This window comes from Sapajus apella, unplaced genomic scaffold, assembly GCF_009761245.1.
Source record: "Sapajus apella isolate SASKATOON/1434 unplaced genomic scaffold, GSC_monkey_1.0 scaffold6, whole genome shotgun sequence".
NCBI classification, from domain to species: Eukaryota; Metazoa; Chordata; class Mammalia; order Primates; family Cebidae; genus Sapajus; species Sapajus apella.
In genome coordinates this window covers 53,104,098-53,128,003 of record NW_022436946.1, presented here as the reverse complement: position 1 = coordinate 53,128,003, position 23,906 = coordinate 53,104,098, and the positions used below count along the sequence as shown (strand labels likewise).

General features: G+C 33.7%; 1 protein-coding gene across 2 annotated transcripts in view; it reads left to right on the top strand.

Annotated features, from left to right (window-relative positions):
* FUT9 (fucosyltransferase 9) overlaps window positions 1-23,906 on the top strand; it is a 182,648-nt gene that overhangs the window by 18,935 nt on the left and 139,807 nt on the right. The gene's annotated exons all lie outside the window — the stretch shown is intronic.

Genomic DNA, 23,906 nt, shown 5'->3' with positions numbered 1-23,906 from the left:
GAATTGAAAAAAAAAAAAGAAATTAGCCATGATTTCTCTTGCTTTTTCAAGTTTTAACTTTGTAAGAAAGATGAATTTTGGGACAACGGCCTATTACAAAGCAGAAGCATGAGAAAAGTGGTTTGGGAACTATAAGGTACCAGTGGTTTGGATAAGATGAGATAAGCAAATGATTTAAATAACAGGATATAGACAAATGAACTACACTTTTCTAAAAGCTCTGGTAAGAGAGGGACAAAAAATCGTCAACTCAATTAACTCACTTTAAGGTCATGAAGTTACTAAAGAGAAGAAATCTTTATTAGAAAAAAATGATATAACCACTTTCTGTAATAGATTGTGTCCTTTCCATAAAACCAAAAAGGCACCATTACACATATGAGGATAGGGAGAGAAAGAGGGAAAGAGGAAGTAAGGAAAAAAGAGAGAGAAAGAGAGAATGAGAAAGTCAGAGAAAGAGAAGATATACTATTTGTTTTGGGAGCATGATTAAACTGCTATTCTTGGTATGACAAAAAAGTGCATAAATGCATTGAAAACAAGTTATTTCCTCCCGTTTCTTTTCTTGGAACAGTAAATGTCACTCTGTATTTAGACAAGAAGTTCACACTCTTCATCTCATCCTCCTTTGCCACCCATAATCTTATTTTCTCTTATATTTTATTCAGTTTCCTTTTATCCCTTAATCCATGCATCTAATACGTTTAATTTTTTCCATTATAAAAGGTAATTTTGGAAATATTGGCTCACAGTTTTGTAGACCAATGTAATATTTATCTAGGAAAATTTCAAAAGATATATTAATTTTAAGTAGATGTATTATAAAAGTTCCCATCTGCAAATAAATACTTTTGGTTTCAGATTTCACTTATATATTTTGAGCCAAAACATTTACACTTCAGAATAGAGATTCTGTATAAATATGAAATAGCTTAATATTTAAAATATAATTTTTATCTTCAAGATGTTCTTTAAAAGTAATATTTGCCTTAATTTTGAAAGGTTCTAAGCAGATTTCCATGCTGCAAGAGTAACAAATGATGAAGAGTAAATATATATTTGAAATCTGCTTCTATAATTAAATAAAACCAAGAGCAATGTTAATCTGGTACATTGAGTCTATTCATGGTTTGCATAATCATGATGGTGCTGATGACTATTAGGCATAAATGCTAAGTGATTCACATAAATGACTATCAGTTGAATTACTTAAAGTAACTTTTGGGTTTTATTTCTTCCGATTTTGTCAGTAGGGCCTTTAGTGGTGATAGCTTCCCCAAATAACATGTATATTTAATCATGGTTATTATTAACTCAAATATAATGTAATGTAAATAAATCCTTCTTCCTCGCAGTACCTTAAGTTTCTTTCATTGGACAACTCTTCAGTTTATCCATGAACCCAGATTAAAAACTGTTGCTGTTGTTTGTCTGTATTTCAGGGTATCAAAGGAGATCAAAGAAAAGGAAAACACCTCCAGTTCATCCTAACAATCATCCTACCTTGCTTTCTTCTTTCATATGACATTTATTTAAACCCAACTATAGCTGTGCTTCTCAGACTTTAATGTTCACGTGAATCACCTGAAGATATTGTTAAAATGCAGATTCTTATTCAATAGGTCTGGGTTGGGATGTGGGATTTCTAACAAACTCTTAAATAAACTGCTACCCTGGAAACTACACTTTGAGAAGCAAAGGTCTGTGGAACTAGAAAGGTAGAGATCTTTTAGTTCATGGTTCTTAACCAAGAGCCTATGAATCTCTGAGGCATTCAGTCACAAGTTCTAGGATTCTATGAGTCCCAAGAAATAAAATGAAAAATTGTATATGTATGTGGATATGGGCATTTTTTTGATTTTGTTTTCTGGAGAGTTAACAGTTATCAGCTTCTTTAAGAGGCTTATGAAGTCCTAATTAAAATAAGTGGCTACTGATTGAATCAATTCCATCTTTAGATGAGTAAACTAAGGTCCAAGGAGGCTAAATTATCTGCCAGGTTCACACAGTTTGTTACAAACCTAGAAATTGCATTCAGATTTCTGGTGCCTAATCCAGGGGCTTTTAACAGTACTAGATTGTCTTTTAAACTTTGATTTGAGAGAAACAAGTGTAATAATTCAGTAAATAAAGTAAATAATGAAAGAACAAATAAACAAGTCAGTATGAATACATTCAGGCATAAGATCCTTTGAGGAAAAAGCATAAGAATATTTGGCCTAGATTAAAGAAGAAACTGATGGTATTGGTATTTAATGACTTTGATATGGAAGAAGGTGGAAACAGCAAACGCTGGAAAGAGGAAAGTAGGGGCAGCAAAAATGGAATTTAAAGATTAAACATTCAGATTATTCTAATCTTTACTGGATAAAACTCTGCAAATGCTTAGTCATTGGTCTTTAGTGTAAAAAATTTTATTTTGAATGTTAAAAAGAAACCCTCTTTATCTTCTCTCCAAAGAAATGTACTTACAAATAATATCATATTTTTATTAGCCTTTTATGACTAATTGTGAATACAAAATGGCAAAAGCACAAGTTCTTAAAATAATTACTCCAGTGATGGGTGAGGTAAATGGGACAGTGATTGATTTGTAATACCGGTAAAATGTGCACAGAAATATTGTCTAAGACTTTAAGCTGGGCTAAAATTCTGAAAGTATTAGAAGTATTCAGACTAATGAGCTAATCTGAGCCTAAGAAAGACACCAGAAACACACACCCAAGCCCTGCATCCTCACTGCAGGTGTGTGGTGTGGTGCCTTGAACAGAATGCAGTGCTTCAGAGCGTTGTCCAAAGGTCAATGGCTCATAAGTAAGATGTATAAGATGACAATGGACAACTTCAGGTAAAAGAAATTTAAAATATGTAATCACAAGATTTTTAAGAAGACACGAGTTTCCGTTTAATTTCCAATTATGGAATCAAAACAGAAGAAGAGTAAATTTTTCAAAAAAGAGGTTCAAAATATTGCACATATTCACCAGAGAGAAACTTCTGTCATATCTGGGTCAGATGAATTCACTGCAATCTTGGAATGTGAGACATGAGTAACATTAGAAAACTGAGGTCATCTCAGGTTTCTATTAGCAGAATATCTGGCTAACAAAACAAACCAAAAACCATTTTTAATTCTTCTTTTTTGCCATTATGCATTAAAACTATAAAGTGAATTTGAAAAAAGAAAAATGTGGGAGATTATAAGGAAAATATTCGGTAATTTCCTTTAAATTTTTTCTATTATGATTTTTTTAAATGTTTAAAGAATTTAGAGGAGATTTGGCATTTCTAGAAAAGCAATTCTCTTCCAGAATGGTAGCTGGGGAAAAATATATCCAGTATGTTCCCCATCAGCTGCCAGAGATCTATTTGAAATGCAAATCTGACTAGGTCCAATCTACTCTTCAACACCCAACAATGGCTTTCAATTCATCTCAGGATAGTGTTTGAATAATTTTAAATGGCTTTGAAAACTTCCTTGATCTATTTCTTGTTTATGTCACAAATCTCATTTTATACTGGACCCCAGTTCCTACTTTAAGCTTTAGTGATACTGACCTGAATGACCTTCTTTGCACCATCTACATAGAAATGTCTCTTTTTAACTTAGGCTTTCATTCTGTACAGAATATCCTCTTTGGCCTGGTTAATTAACCCAAAACTCAGGTGTCACCTCTTCCAGAAAACTTTCCCCAAACAACCGGCCTGAAATAATTAGGCTTCACCTCAATCCTTCAACATTTCTACCTTAGCACTTAATGTATTATTCTAAAATTATGTTAGTGAACCTGTCTTTCTTTTTGCATTGAGTAATCTCTAAGTCTAGATTTATGACTTTCATTTTTGTACTTCTATCATTAAGTTTAGTGATGGACATATAATTTACACTCAGCAAATATTTATTTAATTGAACTGAGCATCATTCAGTTATATATATGTACGCACACACACACACACACACACACACACACACACCCCATTAGTGAAAACCAAGGAACAGAGTCCAATCATTGCCAATTATGTGGAATGCAGGCACGAGACAAGGGAGGAACTTCACAATCGTCAGAGTATGTTTATGGTGATAAACAACAATCACATTCGTGCTTACTACCTACTCTCTATTAGCTCCTCACCAATTTATAAAAATGCCTGTAAGTTTCTACTGAGCCTATTATTTTGTCTTTATTTTACACTGTGCACCCTCTATCTCATTTTTCTTCATTCTGTCTCTAGAATTTGGCAAGTTTGTTCCCACTTCAGTGTTTGTGCACGTGGTATTTTTTTGGTGCCTGGATTGCTCTTCATTTATCTAGATCTCAACTCAAGCATTACCTCCTCCTCACAGAGGCTTCCTCAGTCACCCTATTATAAGTAGCCAAACCCGTACTTTCCTATTATTTACACCATCTGAAAATCTGTCTTGTTGCTTACTATCTATCTTCTCTGCTAACAGTGAAGTTCTGTGAGGACAGAGACCTTATTTATCTTGTTCTTTACTATGTCTCCTTCACCTGCAACAGTATAAGCATTTAGCAATAAACAATAAGTCATGTAATCATAATGAAATGAATAATATACTTCCGTTTAATGTGGAGCTTTCTTATAAAATGTTTCTACAAGACCTTCTTGGCTTAAAATATGTTAGAAGCCTATATCTCTTGAAATTCAAACTATTTTTTTCTCTTTCCTTCTCTTTCTTGCTTGCTTTTTCGCTTTCTTCTTGTTTCAAGTATTTATTAGGTTCTCACTACATGTTAAGTAGCAATAACTAATTTATCATACCACGTATGTGAACTATAACATTATATAAAATGTTTAAATATCTAACTTGTTCTGAATATTGAATGCTATCTTGTTTGCAGAGATTATAAGTGATTGTCCTTGTTATCCCACTGCCTAACGCAGTGCCAGTGCATAGTTGTTTAAATGGTCCATCTATTTGAGAACCATTTAGAAGAACAAAACACGTTCTATTTGAGGCACTGAAAATTTCAACCCAGTACTACAATAAATTCATTTATTTATCCATCAACTAGTGCAGTCATGTGGCCTAAAAAGAGCACTGCCTATTACCTAGTATTCCACATGTAAAAAGGCACAGGCATGCAAAACCATGGCACATTCCTAGAACTAGAAATCTTCAATATTCTTACAGAATAAAGCTGGAAGTACAAAAGGGAAGAAGGAATTAAGAAGTAATGTGATATTGATAAGTATCAGATCACAGAATACTTTTCGTGACAGGCAATTGAAGTGGCATTTTATTTTGTTGGTGATCCTACTCTGTAGGATTCTGGCAATGGAGTAGAGGGTTGGAGAGACTAAACCCAGATACCATAGTTCAAAGGAAAGAAATGAGGAGGGTGAGAATGGGGCAGTGTGCAAAGAGCAGAATCTGTGTAAAAGGAACCTGTTTTGGAGGTAGCATTATTAGAATTTGAATGATGGAATGTGGGCATTGAAGGACAAGGAGCAATCTAGGACGAATCCCTGGATTTGGCTTAGAGGTAACATTCACCAAGACACTGGAAGACGGCCAAGTTTATTCAGGTTGATGTTACAGCAGTTTCTTTGCACTTGGACTTTTTATCACTTTTATTTGTTTTTGCTAGTGTTTAGAGGGTTTGATGAGAGGATGGGAAAGGAAAAGGAACGGGTGCACCAGAATTCTCAGACATAAGCCTAAGTGTTTCTTTACCCACAACTGCCTGCCACCTCTCCTCGCATTTAGCTGCCCCGTCTCTTATTCGTTCTGCTTTTTCTCTATTCTTAGCTACTGTGCCTCCCCATGTATGCCTTTCCCCAGTTTTTCTCTCTTGTGACCCATCTTGCAAAAAACACAACTTTGTAAATATATTTACATAACAGTATCTTCCCCATCTAGTAGACTGCTGACTTCTTGAGGACAGAGTTTATACGTATCACAAAGCAGCCAGCAGAATACCTAATACAAAATAAAATATTTTATGTACTGAATTCTTATTTAAGTGTTCTGAAGCCAAGAAAATTAGAGTGATGGATTCTCTATTACTCAAATTCTTCCCTATTGTGCTTGGTAGAATACATATAATTTATAATCTATATGTAAATTTCATAAACCTCATGTAAACAATTCAAAATTAAATATAATCTTTTACTGTTCCCTGAATGTAAACAGACATCTACCCATATTAAGGTAAATGATTTTGTTTATGGATTTCCTTCCAACATCCTGTTTCTGTGTAGGAAAATAATGGCAGCCTTTTAGAGCAACTGGCAGTGTGGTGTGCAGAAATTTTACTAAACCAGCTGACTGCCATTTAACTGGCCCTGAAATGAACTTGTGAGGTGACACATTTAGCTGTTCCGTACATTATTTTTTCATTCATAAAAGCATATGTCTAAAGGCATCTGCAACTTCAAAATTCTTTGATCTAAGTGTGTTTTTTTTTTCTATTTTTGAAATTCTATTTAGGACATTAAACAATCTGTTGATACATTCACAGTCACCATTTCTGCCTCCTGGTAATCCCAATGAGTCTCTTCTTGTTATGGCCTAATCCTTTTATAAAAAAATATTACTGAAGAATAGTACTTTTTCTGATATTGTGCTTATACAGAAATAAGAAGATAATTACAATTATTATCTGAAGAAACAAAAAGAAAGATTTACTGGAAATATCCAGGTGATTAAAGCAGAATTTATTTTGCCTGAAACTGATTTTCATTTTATTATGTGTGTGCATAGGAAAGTAATTACTATATAGTTGTATTTCACATTTTGAGAGCCTTCTCAAAAGTAATAATAATTGGACTCCAGGAGAAGACATATAACTAAAACATCTCATACTTTTCTACAGAATGCCAAATATTTATACAATTGACTTTCTTCTTTTTTCTTTTTTGAAAATTGTTTTGTTTAGACATCTGAATTATTTTTTCTTTATTTCTGAAATAAATAATAATTCTTTACAATAAATAAATAAATAAATAATATGATCATTCCCACAAAGGCCTGCTCTGGTTTCACATGGAGTTATTCTTTGTGTTTTAATTGCCATAACATATTTCAAACACAGGTTAAAAATACTTTTTACAAATCTTGTTTTGTCTGAGATTAAAGAGAACATAGAATTATGAAAAATAGCATCATCTTATAAAAAGATTTTATTTTTTCACAGAGCCATTAGTTCAAAATATAAATCTATACACACACACATACACACATACACATATACATACATATATATATACACACACATACATATATACATACATTAAAAAAATTACTTTTTAAACACAGAATAAAACTACCAGACCAAGTGTTTTTTAGCAAGTTATGTAGTCAGCACATTTTTGTTCTCTCTCATGTTTTTGCAACTCATGACCCTTTTCTCCTGAACCTTATCATCAAATTGCACCAATCTTACTCTTCAAGTACTTGCCTCCGGAATAGAAACCATCTTATAACTTTCAGTTATTTCCAGACACTCTGCTCAGTTTACTCCCCCACCACCCCGACATCCCCAGGTTCAGCCTGGCCAAGTCAGTCAGAACTGGATGTCAAGTTGTGCCTGCAGTCACCAGAGCCTCCCGCAGCCTCTGATGCATGGCTGAAGTGGGAGTTAGGGCCGGATGGTTATGTCTATAGGAGCACCGTCACAACTAGCAACTGTGGACATGGAGGCAAGCAGCAGAAATTCTAACCTTAAATATAACCGTGGGTACTCCCAGGTAAGTGTTAGTCATGATGACTGCATCTGATTGCTTCCAATTTTAACTAATTTTTTTTTCTGGCTGAACAAGTAGTAGATAGTGTCCAGTTTTTCAATTTTATTATTAAACATTTAAAACACATGGAAAATTTAAAATAATTTAAAATGTCCCCACTACTTAAATTCTGTAACTACCATTATATTACATTTGTTTTATGCTGAAATATACATCTATTTATTCCTCTATTCATCTATAAATTCATTTTTATGCATAGTAAATTGCTGTATACTTCCCCTGTACACTCAGCATATATATGATAAACTAGAGATCAATATTGTTATAGTTTTCTTTTCAAGCTATTTAATGTAGATTTGAAAGATGGATATTCTAGACTTGAATCAAATCTCAGATACAATGAAACCCCAACCCTCCTTTTTTGGTCTTGTATTAATCCAGTGGGTTTAGGTGTATTATTCCATTGAGTTTTATAGATGTATTAACCCATTGAATTCTCACAACACCTCATATGAGGTAGTTGCCATCATTCTGTTCATTTCACACATAAGGAAATTAAAGTTTAGAGCAGAAGATTATTAAGACTTAATTTATTAATCCCTTTGTGCCAATAAAATATGTACTTAGCATTTAAAAGCCTCTATAATGGTAGTTATCTGATATCAATCTTTTGACCAATGTGGTTCCTGACTAAATTTTTATGAGTGTGGCAAAATAAAATATATTTTAACTGTGGTATTTCGTGAACTAAGATTTGATCAATTCACAGGATTGTTGTTTATTCTAACGTTATAACTGTTATACATTATTTGATGCCAAATGACATTTTGTTTTTGTTTTTCTTAAGTTATAGTTATAATAGAAGGCAGTCATACTTACTAGTTTGGTTGTTTTTGTTTAATTGTTTTACTGCTTTTACTGGGAAAATGTCAATGTTATTTTATTTGAGCATTTTCTGTCTATAAAATTCCCAAATCTGAGAACCATTGATTTATACTGGAAATAAATTATTAAATGTCTTATACATTTAACTTTTCATTTAAGAAAATTTATAAAATTTAATTATTAGTTATTCAAGAGCACAATTGCTCTGAATGATTAATCTTCTTTGAATAACATACTATTTTTTAATAGTTGGGAAAAAATGCTCCCACAGGGGTTTTTTGTAATCTCGAAGGACTTGAGTTAGATAGCCTCCAAGGTGCCTCTTCAGACACTTGACTCTCTTATATTCACGGGATTTTTTTTAAAAAGCATAAAATAGAGAAGCTGGAAATACATTTTTAAATGGAAAAGGGAATAGGAAAATCAAAATATCAGTAAAATAATAGTCTTTTAAAAAACCAACATGTTGCTCTCTAATCAGATCAAATCTGATCAACAGTTGCTAGTCAATACGAGTTCAGGTTTCAAACACCTTGAACCACCTTGTGGTCTCTGACTTTATTTGATCTTGTTGACCAAGCATCACTTTGGCTCAGGGGCACACTTTCAAAAGTAATGCTTGATTTAAAATATATGTAACAGTAGCTATATTCACATGTGTATTTGGGTAAGTGGCTGTGAGTGAGAAGATCAAAAATATCATAGGCATTATAACTGACAAAATTTTTGTACATGTCACACATTCAAAAAAATCAGTGTATCTGTACGCAAATGAAAGCCTTTATTTTTGGTGATTTTTCTCTACCTATATTGCCTTTAAACTGAAAGAGTGATTCCTTGAACAAAGACAGCATGACCTAAACAATTGTCCTTAAACCTGACTGATTTCTCATTGAATTTTCTGAATTTAATTGTTTAACTTTTGTTGACACAAAGATACAGACCTAAATAGCAGACCCATTTGCATTTACAATTGCTCAGATTTGAGTGTAAATATTCTAAAAATCCATATCCTTTGAAAAACTCCACCATGCCTGGTAAACTAAACATCAAACATATAAATAAACACATTGTATTTTTTAACGGCTGCTGAATCAAATATGTGACTTACTTTCTTCTTATGTTACTTGATAACCGTATTGACATAGAATTTCTCAACCAGCAAACCTGTAATAATTGAAACTCTTAGACTACGAACTGGAATCTTGATCAACAGTTTCATCTGTGCTTTTTTATTCTGATTTAAACACAGCTGAAATTACATTATTTAGAGTCACAATCTGTGCTAAGTCTTCATAATAAAAAATATTTTTTATAAATACTCTTTAATTCCCTAATTATCATGCCCAATGAGTCATATGAATTTTAAGTAATTTTTTATTGTGCTAGGTATGAGAGTACTGCATAAATTAATCATTTTAGTTAAGTAATGATGACAATCTTAGTGTAAGTGAATCTACACTGTTTTTTAACATTAATTATTGCTGATATGTATAGCCTTGTATGTTCTACCTGTCATATAAATATTTCAAAAGGCTTGATTTGCCAGGTGACTAATTTCACTTGTTAAACTTAGATATAATATTGGGAGTCAATCTAATTTGGGTGACAGTGAAAGGGGTGGAGATTGGCAAGGCTCACTGAATAGGAGAATGTCAAGATTTAGGGAGTTAAACATGCTGCAGATGAATCCTTCAGCAGGACAAGATGGGCCAAATTGATCGATCCACCATTATAATCAGGGGGCAAACCAAGAGGTGAGAATTGGAAAGAAAAGGCAAATAATGCTGGAATAAAATGACTGTTGGAAATGTCAGAGCAGGCCCTAAAGAACCAGCAACAATCAGACCGGAAGAAAGAAAATTGGGTATTAGAGAAAAGCAAGAGCTAAAATCAAGAAACAAGAGCAAGTTGAAGCATAAGGGAATAAAGGAAACTCTGACAAAATTTGGCCAGATAGATTTTATTTTATGTTGTTCCACGTGCCACGTACATCTAGTTTCTGACATTATCATCTAATATAACCATTTTGTTGATTCCTAGTTAATTTTCAATGACTTTCTTCATTAAAAATGATTTTTTAAGCCAGACACTATGTTAAGTATTTAAATTACCTAAGCGTCCCAAGACTGACAAGTAAGCAATTATCATCCAAGAGAGCAAATACTGTTGAAATTTGGTGAGGCACAAAGCACAGGAAGTGGGGGAGCAGCCCCTGCATGTGATTGTGTAGTTTTTGGAGGGTAAAGGGTACTTGGATGGGAAAAGCTGGAGCTGAAACTCAGCTTGAGATCCAAGCCAAGCTTTGTGGCCTGGTCACCCTGGGGAAGTTATCACCATGCTGCAAGAGCTCAGAGGAGGCACCTCCTTTTGTAGTTTGTCTATTCCTGGGGAGCGCTTTTTTGCAGTTTATGCAGGCAGCTTAATGCAGTATGGGTGCCTCCACAAATAGGATGGCTAATTGAACCTCAAAGAGGTCACCATTCTTTTCCTCCCTTTCTAAGTTTCTACTCAAATGTCACTGCTTCAAAGAAGTCTGGACTTATCACCCATCCTGAAGACCTTCACCCTAACTCTATGATCAATGATTTCCTTCACTTATTTGTTAATTTGTTTATTTCATGCCCCCTTCCCGCATGTGAACATACAAGTTTTGTAAGAGAAGAGAGCCCATCTTCTTCACTGCTGCTTCCCACAATTTCTGGTGACATGGCCAGTGATTAATGAAGATCTATGTTTTGTCTATCATATATGCATATTTGTTCTAAAATTCCAAAATATTATTTTAAAGTGGAAAGAAACATTTTTATTCAATCTGGGAAGTGTTGTCAGCAGATCATTGTGCTTTCCTCTAAATGAATGCTACATTTAAAAAAAATTATCAGAGTGAGGGAAATTACCATGTATTTTTAGTTTAGTGGCATCCAAAAGAACATCTCCTCAATAATGCAATACACCCTAGTGACTAGAAAACCTGTCTCAGAAACTGTACACTTTCTTCTTTCTACCATGCTGTAATGCTAAATCCAAGATCTATTTGATCTTCACTTTTCATTAAACAGAGCAGGATTCAAGTTTTACATGGCCTGAAGCTCATATGGTTTGGGGCACCATTGACAAATAGGAAATCACATGTCCTCACAGTGTTACCAAATGGAAAGGAAAATGTTATGGAGAAATGGTAAGAACCAGTAGTGTTAACCAATCATGGTAGAAACAGCTCAGTTATGCAAATTTTATAAGTATGTGTGACCCTCTCAGGCCTCTCTCAGGACTTTGGAAGGAGACACGAAAATAGCTATATATAAGCTTCACTGGCTTCACAGGACATTTTTCTCTGTTTCTAGGTACACATTTAGTTATAAAAATAGATTTTTTTTTTCCTGAAGTAAAACACAGTTGTAACAACTTCAGTTTTCTGGGTTTCAATCTTGTTTCTTTCTCCTTGAGATTGCTAACAAATTAATAAGAATTATGGTTATTTCCCAAATCTTACTTTATACACTTAAAAACCAAAATTTTGGTTTTGTTCCTGAGATAGCTAATTACATTCATTATATATGTACTTTGTGATTTTAGTTTCAGAAACAAAATGCATTTTTCAATTACAGATGACAGGAGCCTCACTCTCCTCCAGTCCCCCTGCCTTCTCTACTCTAGCCCCTTATACTACTATACAAATAAAACAAGGGCTATGATAGACAAGCAAAATGAAACAAAAAAACCATAGGTACAATGTGGGGAAATATAAGATGATCTAAGAAAGACAACAAGAATTAAGAAAGATTTCCTGAAATCTCTAGGGAATCAGTAGATGATTTATAAAGAATGTAGTAGTTTTCTACTGCTGCTGTAACAAATTGCCACAAACTTGGTAGCTTAAAGCAAGGTAAGTTTATTATCTTATAGTTCTCTAAGTCAGAAGTCCAACTCTGGTCTTACTGGGATAAATCAAGATGTTAGCAGAGCTATGTCTCTTTCTAGAAGCCCTTGAGGAGAATTTGCTTCCTTGACTTTGCTGTCTTCTAGATGCTGCCCACATTCTTTAGCTCATGGTTCCTTCCTTCATTTTTCAAAGTCAGCAAGCTTCATGGCCCTGACCCTTCTGCTATAGACACCTTCCTCTGACCACAGCAAGTAAAGAGTATCTATTTTTTAGAGACCCATGTGATTATATTGGGCCCTCCAGAAAATCCAGGATATCACTTGATCTTAAGGTCTTTAACTTAATCATATTTGCAAAGTCTCTTTTGCCATATAAGGTAACATATTCATAGCTTTCAGGGATTCCCACCCAGACATCTTTTGGGAGGCAGGGGGATTCATTGTGCCTACCACAGTGAGTAAGTGGAATGATCAGTGCTGGAAAGATGAATCTGGCAAAAGTGAGCAATAAAATTGGAAATCATTACACACCTGCCACTGTTACTCAATGAGATGTGTTTGCAGCTTGAGAAGACTTGGCTATGTAAGATGTAAGAAAGGATTGACAAAGAGAAGCAAGGTTTCCAAACTGGACAAAGGAATAAATGGTACTCCCATTCACAAAGCTGGGGCTAGAAGGAGAGAATAATGGACAGTGAATACATATTGTCATGTTGATTTAAGTTCGTATGATACTTAATGCTACATCTGGGAGAAGATGAGTATGTTCTCACGGAATGAAAACTCAACAAAGAGACCTGCAGTGAATGCTTTGATTAGCATGTGTTCACTGATTCATCAAATGTCCCTGGACATATCCTAAGCGCCAGTTGTGGGAAATGAGAAGGAGGAACTGACCAAGTACAATTGGAGCGGATTCAAAGTGATTTTCCTGAGTGATGCATCAGCAGTAAAACCTGGTATGGAAGAGCAGGATCACTGTAGTCAGCTTCTCTGCATTTGAATTCTGATTCTTCTACCTTCTACTTTGGTAACTTACAGGAAATTATTTACTGTCACTTTGCTTCACAGTACTTTCTTCTGAGATAGTTTTAATAATAAAAATGTTTTCTTCATAGTTTTGTTGTGAGTTACCATATGTAAAATTCTTTGAAAAGTGCCTAACACATATTAAATAAATACTACTTATAAATATGAAGAGACAAGGGAAAATTATGGAATGGATTCTTTTGAAGTAAGAGTTTGATTCGTCTAAGTCAGTGAGTATTGGATAGGAATTAGAGGGAGACACAGAGTCAGCAAATCATCTCTTCCTTCCAAGGTTGTAGCCTTCTGGGTGCTGTCCTCTGGAATCTTTAGTTCTCAGACTGCTTTTCTGGAGTCTCTTTCTAAGAATTATGCAAGCTAGTAACATTCAGTCTCCTGGGATGCCAGTCATCAAAATGCCAAAACATATGTTGCTCATTGATAAAATTCAGTGTTTAAATTGAAGAATAAAAACATTTATACATAATTTACATATCTCATTCTAATAAAGGAAGTATATTTTAGTCCTGTCCTTCTTGAGTAAACAACTCTTTCTTACATCTTTCATATCTCATATGAGGCCATACTGTTTCAAAGCCTGGGGTCAAGGTAAAGTATCACAAAGAGGTTTGAAAAGGAAGAGGTGGTTGGTTTTAATACTTATGAATTTGTATTAGCGTGAAAATAAATGCGAGATCTACCAGACTCCAATGTTGGCCCCCAAATTTACGGTGTTTGGAGTGAGAAACACAAATCGGACAATAGTTTTGACTTTTTTTCCTCCTTGAACTATGTTTTGCTTATCTTAATTATTTATTTCAGGTTATGCATTTTTTAGCATCTCTGTTATTTATTTTCATTCACAGAAAAGAGAGAACCAGAAATGTGGAATAATTATAACAAGATGATAGTGAAAGGGTGAAATTCATGATACCCGATATTAGCTAACATGAACTAAACAGTCATTATGTGTCAGGCAGCATAAAAATGCCATCTGTCGCTTATTCTCATAATCATTCTATGGGGCAGATAGAATCCTCATCTTAAATATTAGAAACCTGAAAAATAAAATAACCCACCTCATATAAATGGGTCTACCAGAATTCTCTGCTCACAAGGCATCTGGAAAGCTGTGAGCAAACAGGGCTGATGGAATGGGTGCCTATGCACATTTCTCAACTCTCTTCTGCTCGTATGTATGCCCCATCATCACACTAGATTTCAAAACACGCTTTAAAATTTAAAGTTATTAAGAATTTCAGATGTCAACAGCAGAGTATTCAATGAAGTCTAGGGCCATTCTGAGAGCAGGGACCTGTGTGACTCCACAGGTCACACACCCATCAATCTGTCTCTGTGTTTACCCCAAGCTAATTTGAAGTAAAATTCAAAAGTTTAAGATGTTCTAATCACCATTTAAAAATGTTTGAACAGAAATAGGGTTCTGTTTACTATCATTCCATTTAATTAAAAATGCAATGCTTGTTTAGTTTGTAGTTTAGTTTTTCAGTTATGAGCAACTGCTCTCTTCATTATCTAACCCAGTGCTTTTCAAGCTATTCTAACAGAAGAGTTGTTTTCCTCTCAATTCATTACCAACTGATATTTTGGCGAAATGAAAAACCACACAGTTGGATATCTTGCTCTTATTAAATTGCTTTAAAAGCATTTAAATGCCTATCCTCTCTTTCTGAACTAATCTCAATGGGACTTGGAAATAAACAGTTTACATACCACACTTTGAGTAGCACTGATCTCAGAGCTATCCTGTAATTGCATTTTAATTATAAAGATTACTTTTTAATGTTAATCGTAGTAAGGGACTGCTTAGAAAGATTACCTCAGTCTTTTAATTCATTTATGGATGATGGAGGGATACATAGCTGTCATGTCTCTTTTTCATTTTTACCCTATGAAACAGTAATAAAGGATTTTTAAAAACTTGATTATTGATAATATAGATACTGTTACATAACTGACTTGAAATTCTTTTTAAAATCAATAAAATAAGCCAGACTTGGTGGCTCACGCCCGTAATCTCAGCGCTTAGAAGCTGAGGTGAGAAAACTACTTGAAGCCAAGAGTTCAAAACCAGCCTGGACAATATAATATGACCCCATCTGTACAAAAAAATGAACAAAATTAGCTGGGCATGGTGGTGTGTGCCTGTACTCCTAGCTACTCAAGAGGTAGAGGTGGGAGGATTGCTCAAGCCCAGGAAGTCAAGGTTGCAAAGAACTGAGATTGTGCCACTGCATTCCAGTCTTGGCAACAAAGCAAGACCCTGTCTTTAAAAAGTAATAATAATAATAAGTAACAAATAAATAAAACTATAAAATAATAGTGAAATTAGTAAACTGGAAATTTGCAAATCAATATTATATATGAAATACATGATTTGTCCTTGGATTATTCTGTCCATAATTCTGATGGCGAATAGCAAATATCCATACCCACTTGATGTCTCTGAAAAGGACTGGTCGTTTTCCACAACCCTTTGAGAAGTGTGGTTGGATTGGGAAGTATATTACTTCTTTCTTAAGCTGCTATGAAGGAATATCCAAGACTGGATAATTTATAAAGAAAAGAGGTTTAATTGACTCTCAGTTCTGCATGGCTGGGGAGGCCTTAGGAAATTTACAATCATGGTGGTAGGGGAAGCAAACACATCCTCTTCATATGACAGCAGGAAGGAGAAGTGCTGAGCAAAAGGGGGAAAAGCCCCTTATAAAACCATCAGGTCTCATGAGAACTCACTTACTATCATGAGAACAGCAGTATGTGGCTAACTACCCCCAAGATTCAATTACTTCCCATTTAATCCCTCCTACAACACATAGGGATTATGGGAACTATAATTCAAGATGACATTTTGGTGGGGACATAGTCAAATCATATCAGAAAGTGTTACTGAAAAGAATCTGAATGTCTGGCCACTATTGTCACTCTTTCAATTACATTTATTCTCTGCTGAGTGCCCTGCTTTTTATTTCCTAATTCTTTTACCCCATAGCTTCTTGAAAAATGGATCACAAGATTCCAATTTTTAGCAATTTCTGTTATTTATTAATAATAATAACAAATAATATTGCATCTTTACCTTACTTTTCCTCAACTCCCATTGGTTAAGTCAAGGTAGAAACAAAAAGAAAGCTGGACAGCTAAGTGACATATGCTCCCTAACCTGGCCAGGTTGTGGCACAAAGGAAACTGGATTAGGAAAGAGAATATCAGAGAATTTTCCAATGGAACCAACTTGGCTTCCCTACAGATGCCCAGATGCCAAGTGCCAGAAAGATGTTGGGGAAATGACTGACTACACTATAATGAAAAGTTTTTTTTTTAAATTTTTTTTGGCTGTTTTACTAATCAAGATACTTTTTGAAACATCAAGAAAATGTATCACTGAAAAAATATTTGTCAACTTTTCCTCATGAAGGTGATGGGAAGAGAGTAGAAGGGAAAACTTAGAAAGCAAGTTAATATTTAATAAGGTCAAAAAATAAAAATATAAAAATAAAGTCTTGAAAATAATATTGCATCTTTACCTTACTGTTTTTTTTTTTTGTCTTCGCTCAATCACCATCCAGCCATGCACACCCAAAAGCTCAATCGTCACTGAAAATATACCAAAAGTAAAGTAATTTTAAAATTCTTTTGAATCCAACTACTGAATCAGGTTAATTAGCAAGTCTTTATCCTGGTCTACTGAGAAAGATGTCAAATAATTCTTATTTTCATCACAATGAAATTAATTTTATATTTCAGAGTTATTTTAGATTTTAGGATTCTTCATGTCTAAGAAGCATTAAAGCAATGCATTTTTTAGTTCATTTGGTCATTTCATTTACTTTTGTAATTTAGAAACTTTAAAGCTATTTTATCAAAAGTACTATTAGAACTATAACTATGTTAAATGGAAGAAAGGAGTCTTTCAATTCTGAATGAATGAATGAATAAATAAATAAATAAATACACAAACAAACCTAACAACTGAACCTGAGCCTGAACTATTCAAACTGAAGAAAATAAATTTATTAACAGAATTATTTAAATAAATAATAATTACAGCACTGGCCAAAATATCACGTGTTACAGGTTTTTATCAATTTTGCAAGGTTCTTATGGAAAGCTGTTTAGTGTTTTGTTGGCTACTCTAGTAGGATAAATTGTATATAATATTTATAGTATTAAATTTTTGGTCTAAGGAAATTATGAAATTATGTTTGTGAACATAATATGATATAAGATATAAAATGACTCAGATAAATCACATTTACTTCTACTTTTTGGATATGTTTAATAGTGCTAAATAAAGCATAGGATATTATAAGGTGTTGCCATAGAATATTGTTGTGGTGAGTCAGATAGCAAGAAAACTAAATCTTTAGCTGTTTCAGGGTCATCTTCACCAAATGACCACAGTTCTTAAGGTCTTTTTGGCCCAGGGATCTTGTCCTTATTAGTCAAGATGAATGGACAGATCCATCCACTCCTTCAATCAACTCTTCTTTACTAAGTCTTTGCTCTGAGCTGGGTATTGTTCCCAGTGCTGGGGTTATAACAAAAATTAAAGAGATAGATATGGTGTTGGTCCTTATGGACCATACAGTCTAACACCTGTTTACTATAGTATTGGACACTTTTACCCAACACCAAGTCCACACGATAGTGTGTAATGTGAAATATGCCCTATAGAATTCATTCATGTATTCAGTCAGCAACTTTTTAAGTAACTGTTAATGATACAAACACTCAGCTAACTCTTCTTACTACAAAAACAAAAGAAAAATCCTCTGCACTTAAAGGATTTACAGTCTAAATCAAATGAAAACACACATGACCATCAAAATTATAAACAAAGATGTATAACACCAATACAATGAACATCATAATGCAATGCAGCTAACAGATTCAAATGTGAAACAATCCAGCATACTTGAAGTTAGAAGTTTAGGCAAAAATATTGATGTAAGCACATGGAAGAGTCCTACCCACATGACCTTGTTCACAGTCCTAATCCCCTTGCATTTCAGTGCTTCATACATCTGAAAAAGTGAGAAAAAATAGTGCAGACATTGTATGGTTTAAAAGTGAGGATTAAATGTAATAATATAAGTAATGTTCTTATAAGAGTGCCTGACACATACTACATACTAAAGAAATATTATTGGTCATTTTCATTTTTATCCTTTTCTGATTTTATGTTCCTGTTTCCCTTTTCTTCATTAGATTTGCCAGGGTTCTTTAATTTTCATGATATCAAAAATTATGCCCCTTGATTTAGTAATCAAATATATAGTATTGGTTACACCAACAAACATGAAAAATATGAACATATTGTTTCATATTTCCAAATTCATTAAATTCTGCTCTTAATACTGTATTTTTTCTTATGATTAATTGATTTATAAATTATGAGTGGTATACTTAGTGTATTAATTGATTTTTCATTCTTTTTAATATTAAAAATGTTTAATGTTACAAATTTACCTTTGCATATAGCTTTAGTCATGTGATACAATTTTGATGTGCAGCATAATTCTGCTCAGTAATTTATAAATAGATGTGACTACATTTTTAATTTTTATTTGACCCAATAACAAGGATAATAATTTAAATCTCTAGTTAATGGCTGCTTGGGGCTTGTTTTTTTTCTTTACTTTTTTCCTGGTTGGAAAACATTAATTTCAAATTTTAGTATATTCTTGTCAAATATTATATTTACTATATGCAACTTCTGCTTTGGTAATTTATTTAGATTTTCTTTTTAAAAAGTCTTCTCTTTTTTTAAAACATTTTTATGTTCAAGGGTAAATGTGTAGGCTTGTTACATGGGCTTGTTACATAGGTAAACTTGTGTCATGGGGGTTTTTGTGCAGGTTATTTCTTTATGGTGTGGCCTGTTTTCAATTACACTGACTATAGATTATTTTTCTATTTCTTTCTTTTTTTTTTTTTTTCTAGAGATGGGATTTTGTCATGTTGGCCAGGTTGGTCTCAAACTCCTGACCTCAGGTGATCTGCCTGCCTCGGCCTCCCAAAATGCTGGGATTGTGGGTGTGAGGCACTGCCCCGGCTAGATCTAGATATTTGAAAAGAAATTTGCAACTCTATTTCATAAAGTTTAGTATACAGTTATTCTATTTCTAATATAATTTATTTGTCATCTATGTCAAAACAATTTATCAAAATATCAAAATAATATCTGAAGCCATATATTGAAGTCTTGCATGTTAGTCTTGTGTTTGAAGTCTTCTATTTCTGTCTGTTCTGTCTGGCTTAAGTTTTACTTTTTAAGAATAATTTATATTTTAGATAGACTGATTCTCTGCTGCTGCTTGAAGTTTCATGCCTGTTATACTTTCATTATACATTGTCTCGTTCTACATAAAATGACAATTTGTGTCTTATTGAATGATTTCTGCCTTGGACTCTAACTTGTCTAATACTAAAATAATGATCAATATCTGCTTTAAACTTTTCAAATACCCACATATCCTTATTTTCCATTGAGTGGCGTAGAAAATAATAAATAGAATTTGGTTAGTCTCTATGTCAAAGTCATACACATGAGATCTAGAAACATTTTTATTTTGCCAAGGGCATTAAAATGGCAGGTGAAGAATCAGCACTACAAACATGCATATCTACTTTTAGTTTTCTTTTATTAATTGTTTATATAACTTATGCTAGACTGCTCATGATCAATAAAACATGCAGGAAGTTACAATACCATTTTTCATCTGTCACTAATTCAGTCAGGGTGTTAGTAGTAAAGAAGAAAACACAATCTTAATATAAGCAAATATTTCTAGCGTCCAACAACATAAGCTCTCAGCTGGGTGGCGTGGCATGTGCCTGTAGTCCCAGGTACTTGTGAGGCTGAGGCAGGAGCATCACCTGAGTTCAGGAGTTCAAGTAAGCAGTGAGCTATGATTGCTCCACTGCACTCTAGCCTGAATGACAAAGCAAGACTCCATCTTTAAATTAAAAATAAAAGAGTAAAACCTAAGCTTTTAAAATTAATCATCTTATGAACCACTGAATATGATAACTGTGTCTTATAGATTTACAATATACAGTCTCTGACTTAATGTTGGTTCGACTTAGGATTTTTTTTTTTTATTTGAGATGGCATAAAAGCATATGCATTCAGTAGAAACCATACTGCAAGTACCCACACAACAATTTTATTTTTCACTTTTAGTGTTCAATAACTTACATGAAGTATTCAATACTTTATTATAAAATAGGCATTGTGTTATATGATTTTGTCCACTGTAGGCTAATAAAAGTGCTCTGAACACCTTTAAGGTAGGGTTGGCTAAGCAAGCTAGACTATTTGGTAGATTAATTGTATTAAATGCATTTTCAACTCATGATATTTTCAATTTATGAAGAGTTTATTGGGACATAATCCCATCAGAAATTAAGGGACATCTGTATGTAATTCTTAAGTGTGGATCATAATAATAAAAGAGAGGTTGGAGAGATGAAAACAGCTACATTTCATGTTTTACTATCCGTCTTTTATTTTTCTAATACTTCAATACCTAGAAGAGTGGTAAAATATTGCAGTTTGAATGTCTACTTCTTTATTTTACATATAACATTAGGAAGTGCTGAAGTGTGGGAAACCAGATAATTCTGGAATGCAGAGGGAGGAGAGAAAGCCCCAGTAAACCATATGCTTCAGACACAGGCCCTGAATAATAAGGAAACAGAAAGAAATATAGAAACTGAATGGCTAAGGCACTTTCATTGCCACTCCTAAGAAACTCAACTTTATCAGCAATAATAATGATCATCATTTATATATGTTGATTTTATAAACTTATTTTTTAAAAGTTCTAAATTGCTTTCTCTCTCCACTCCCTGAAGCTGGATTAAAACTTATTGCTTCCAAATGCTGAATTAGGGAAATTCTGTGCCACAATTTTTGCTACAGAAAATTAGTGTGAGCACAGAATGAAGAGCAATCTTCTGCATGGGAGGCTGCTGCTGGAGAAAGCTGAATAAGAGACGTCAGGAGGTTTGGCTTCTTTTCAGAGGTTTTGGGAAGTTTTGATACCTAAATGATAAAACATAATACAAAATTTTGAAGTAAGTGCTAAAGCTATTTATATATACTAGACAATTTTCTCAAGATTTGTCCTTTTTGTCTCTGAGACTCTCACTAAAACTCCATTATCAAGTTGTAATTCACACATGCAGATAAGTCTCCAGCCTCTCCATACATTTTTAAAATCTGTAAATTAAAGACATTTAAAAGGAAGACACATGATCTGATCTGGACTGCTGCTTGATCTTGTTTGATATTCTTCAGCACTCTACTTTTTATAACGGGTCCATAGCAGAAGGGCTGTAACTGATCTCCTTATTTCAGAGCTGAAAACACAAGGCACTTTGCGTTGGGTGCAGCTCTATTCTGTTATGCTACTCCCGTTTGTCAGTAGGTAAAAACTTTTCCCATTCCCCAGAAGGCAGTACTTCTATGAATAGTTGCTTTAGACAAGCATTCATTGTTCAAAGGGTTTGATTCCTCACTGAGCAAAAGCAACAGCATTATAACGATGCCAGTTTAAATTTTTTTAAGCTTGAATTTTTTAAAGCTAGAAAGGAACCCTCACTGTTGGGGAAGTCATGAAAGAAAACCCCTTTTCACAAGCCCTGGAACAAGTGGATTAGGAGAGTAAGAGTACAAGTGCAAAGACTGGGAACCTGGCTTTATTCCAAAAAAAAAAAAAAAAAAAAAAAAGGCCAGAAAAAAGCCACAGTTAGAAGTAATTGAACACTTCGAAAATCCCTTTGAAGACCTAATGCAGTAGAATTTTTTGAAATGAATAAAAGTTAAATGCATAATGATTTCAGTTAAGAAAATAGAAATGAATGTTTGAAGAACTAAGTAATGAATTTATAAATGTTTAATGCAGTGAGACCAAGCAGTATCAACCTTTGGTAATGTGTGTTAAACATTAGCAATGTTGTTCCTTGGAAGGAACAAATTAAAAACCTGGCAATCTAACCTCATGCTATTTTGTACTTTGTATATTTTGGCTCGTTTAAAGTGATGATATTATCTGTACTGATTACCCTTGTTCAGTAGAATTTTGTATACTTGTAAATGGAATTTTTAAACATAAGAAGAAAGGTACAACAATTGTCTAACTATATAAATTTTCCCCTTTTGTATTGGGACTAATGATATGTTAAACAATCTGATGTATTACTTGAAGAAAACAGTAATGGCAGTTGCATTTGCCAGGAAAATGTAGTAATAGATTTGAGCTCTGTTAATAGAACAAAAATTATTAGTTTTGAATATCTTGCTGTATGTGGTGTTTTTAAGTAAAAAGGCATAGAAATCATTGATATTTGAAGAACGTTGCTATAAAAACAAATCTGTATAGAGGATAGTGGAGATTCGATCTAAAATGGAAAAATCCCCAAGAGTGGATAACACACTAAAAGAGGGTGTATTTTCTGCGAAATAGAGTATACAATGTTATGTATTTAATACATAAGATCATGTGCATGCAACCCTTCCCTAAATATCCCAGTTGTTTTTTTGTGCCAGTTTTCTTTAGACTCACTTCTCCACCTTGATCTGTGATGACTCCATGTGAGGTCTGTCAGAGAATAATGTTAGTTTAACCACTCGTGTGCATATCTCCATGCACACATACCAGAAGGTTAATGTTTTACTTTGGAGCATTGATTTTACTCTGGACTATGTGTATGTGGCAGAAGGATGATAGTTACTTGTACATAAGCATCTAAAGAGAAGGGATAACTGATACGTATGGTGCAGTTTGACAGAATCCTGAATCAGGAAAAATAATAACAGAATCTTAAGGTTGGAGGGGATTTAAAAAATCATCTTGACCAACAATCCATTTCATTACATCATTTCTCACTCTGAGGCTCATTTCTAACTGGTGTTACCTTGGAAGATGACTAATTTTTAGTGCTTGTTTTGAATTTAGTTTGTGGAATGATTTCTCAGCTTGCCCCATAATATCTACTCTGTACAGATAAATGTTATCCCTTTTTCTTTGCAAAGTGCGAATATAAAGCAATGAGGCTGTTTTTCTTTCATGAGTCATATCCGGTCTCTGAACACAGTTCCTAAATTGGAGTTGCCAAAATATTCCATGTCATGGAAGCATGGTTAGAATAGGCTTATCAAGGTGAATTTTCTGAGTGGTATTTCAGTGCTAATTTTATAGTCTCATAGATCTATAATCACAGGTTGACTGTGATTTAATACTAAAAAAGAGAATACATAAAACACATTGTGTCTATTATTTGGATAGAACAATAGCCTAATTTCTTCATTAATAGATCTCATTTTATGAAAACTATATCTCACAAAATTTTATCTTGCTCTCACCTAA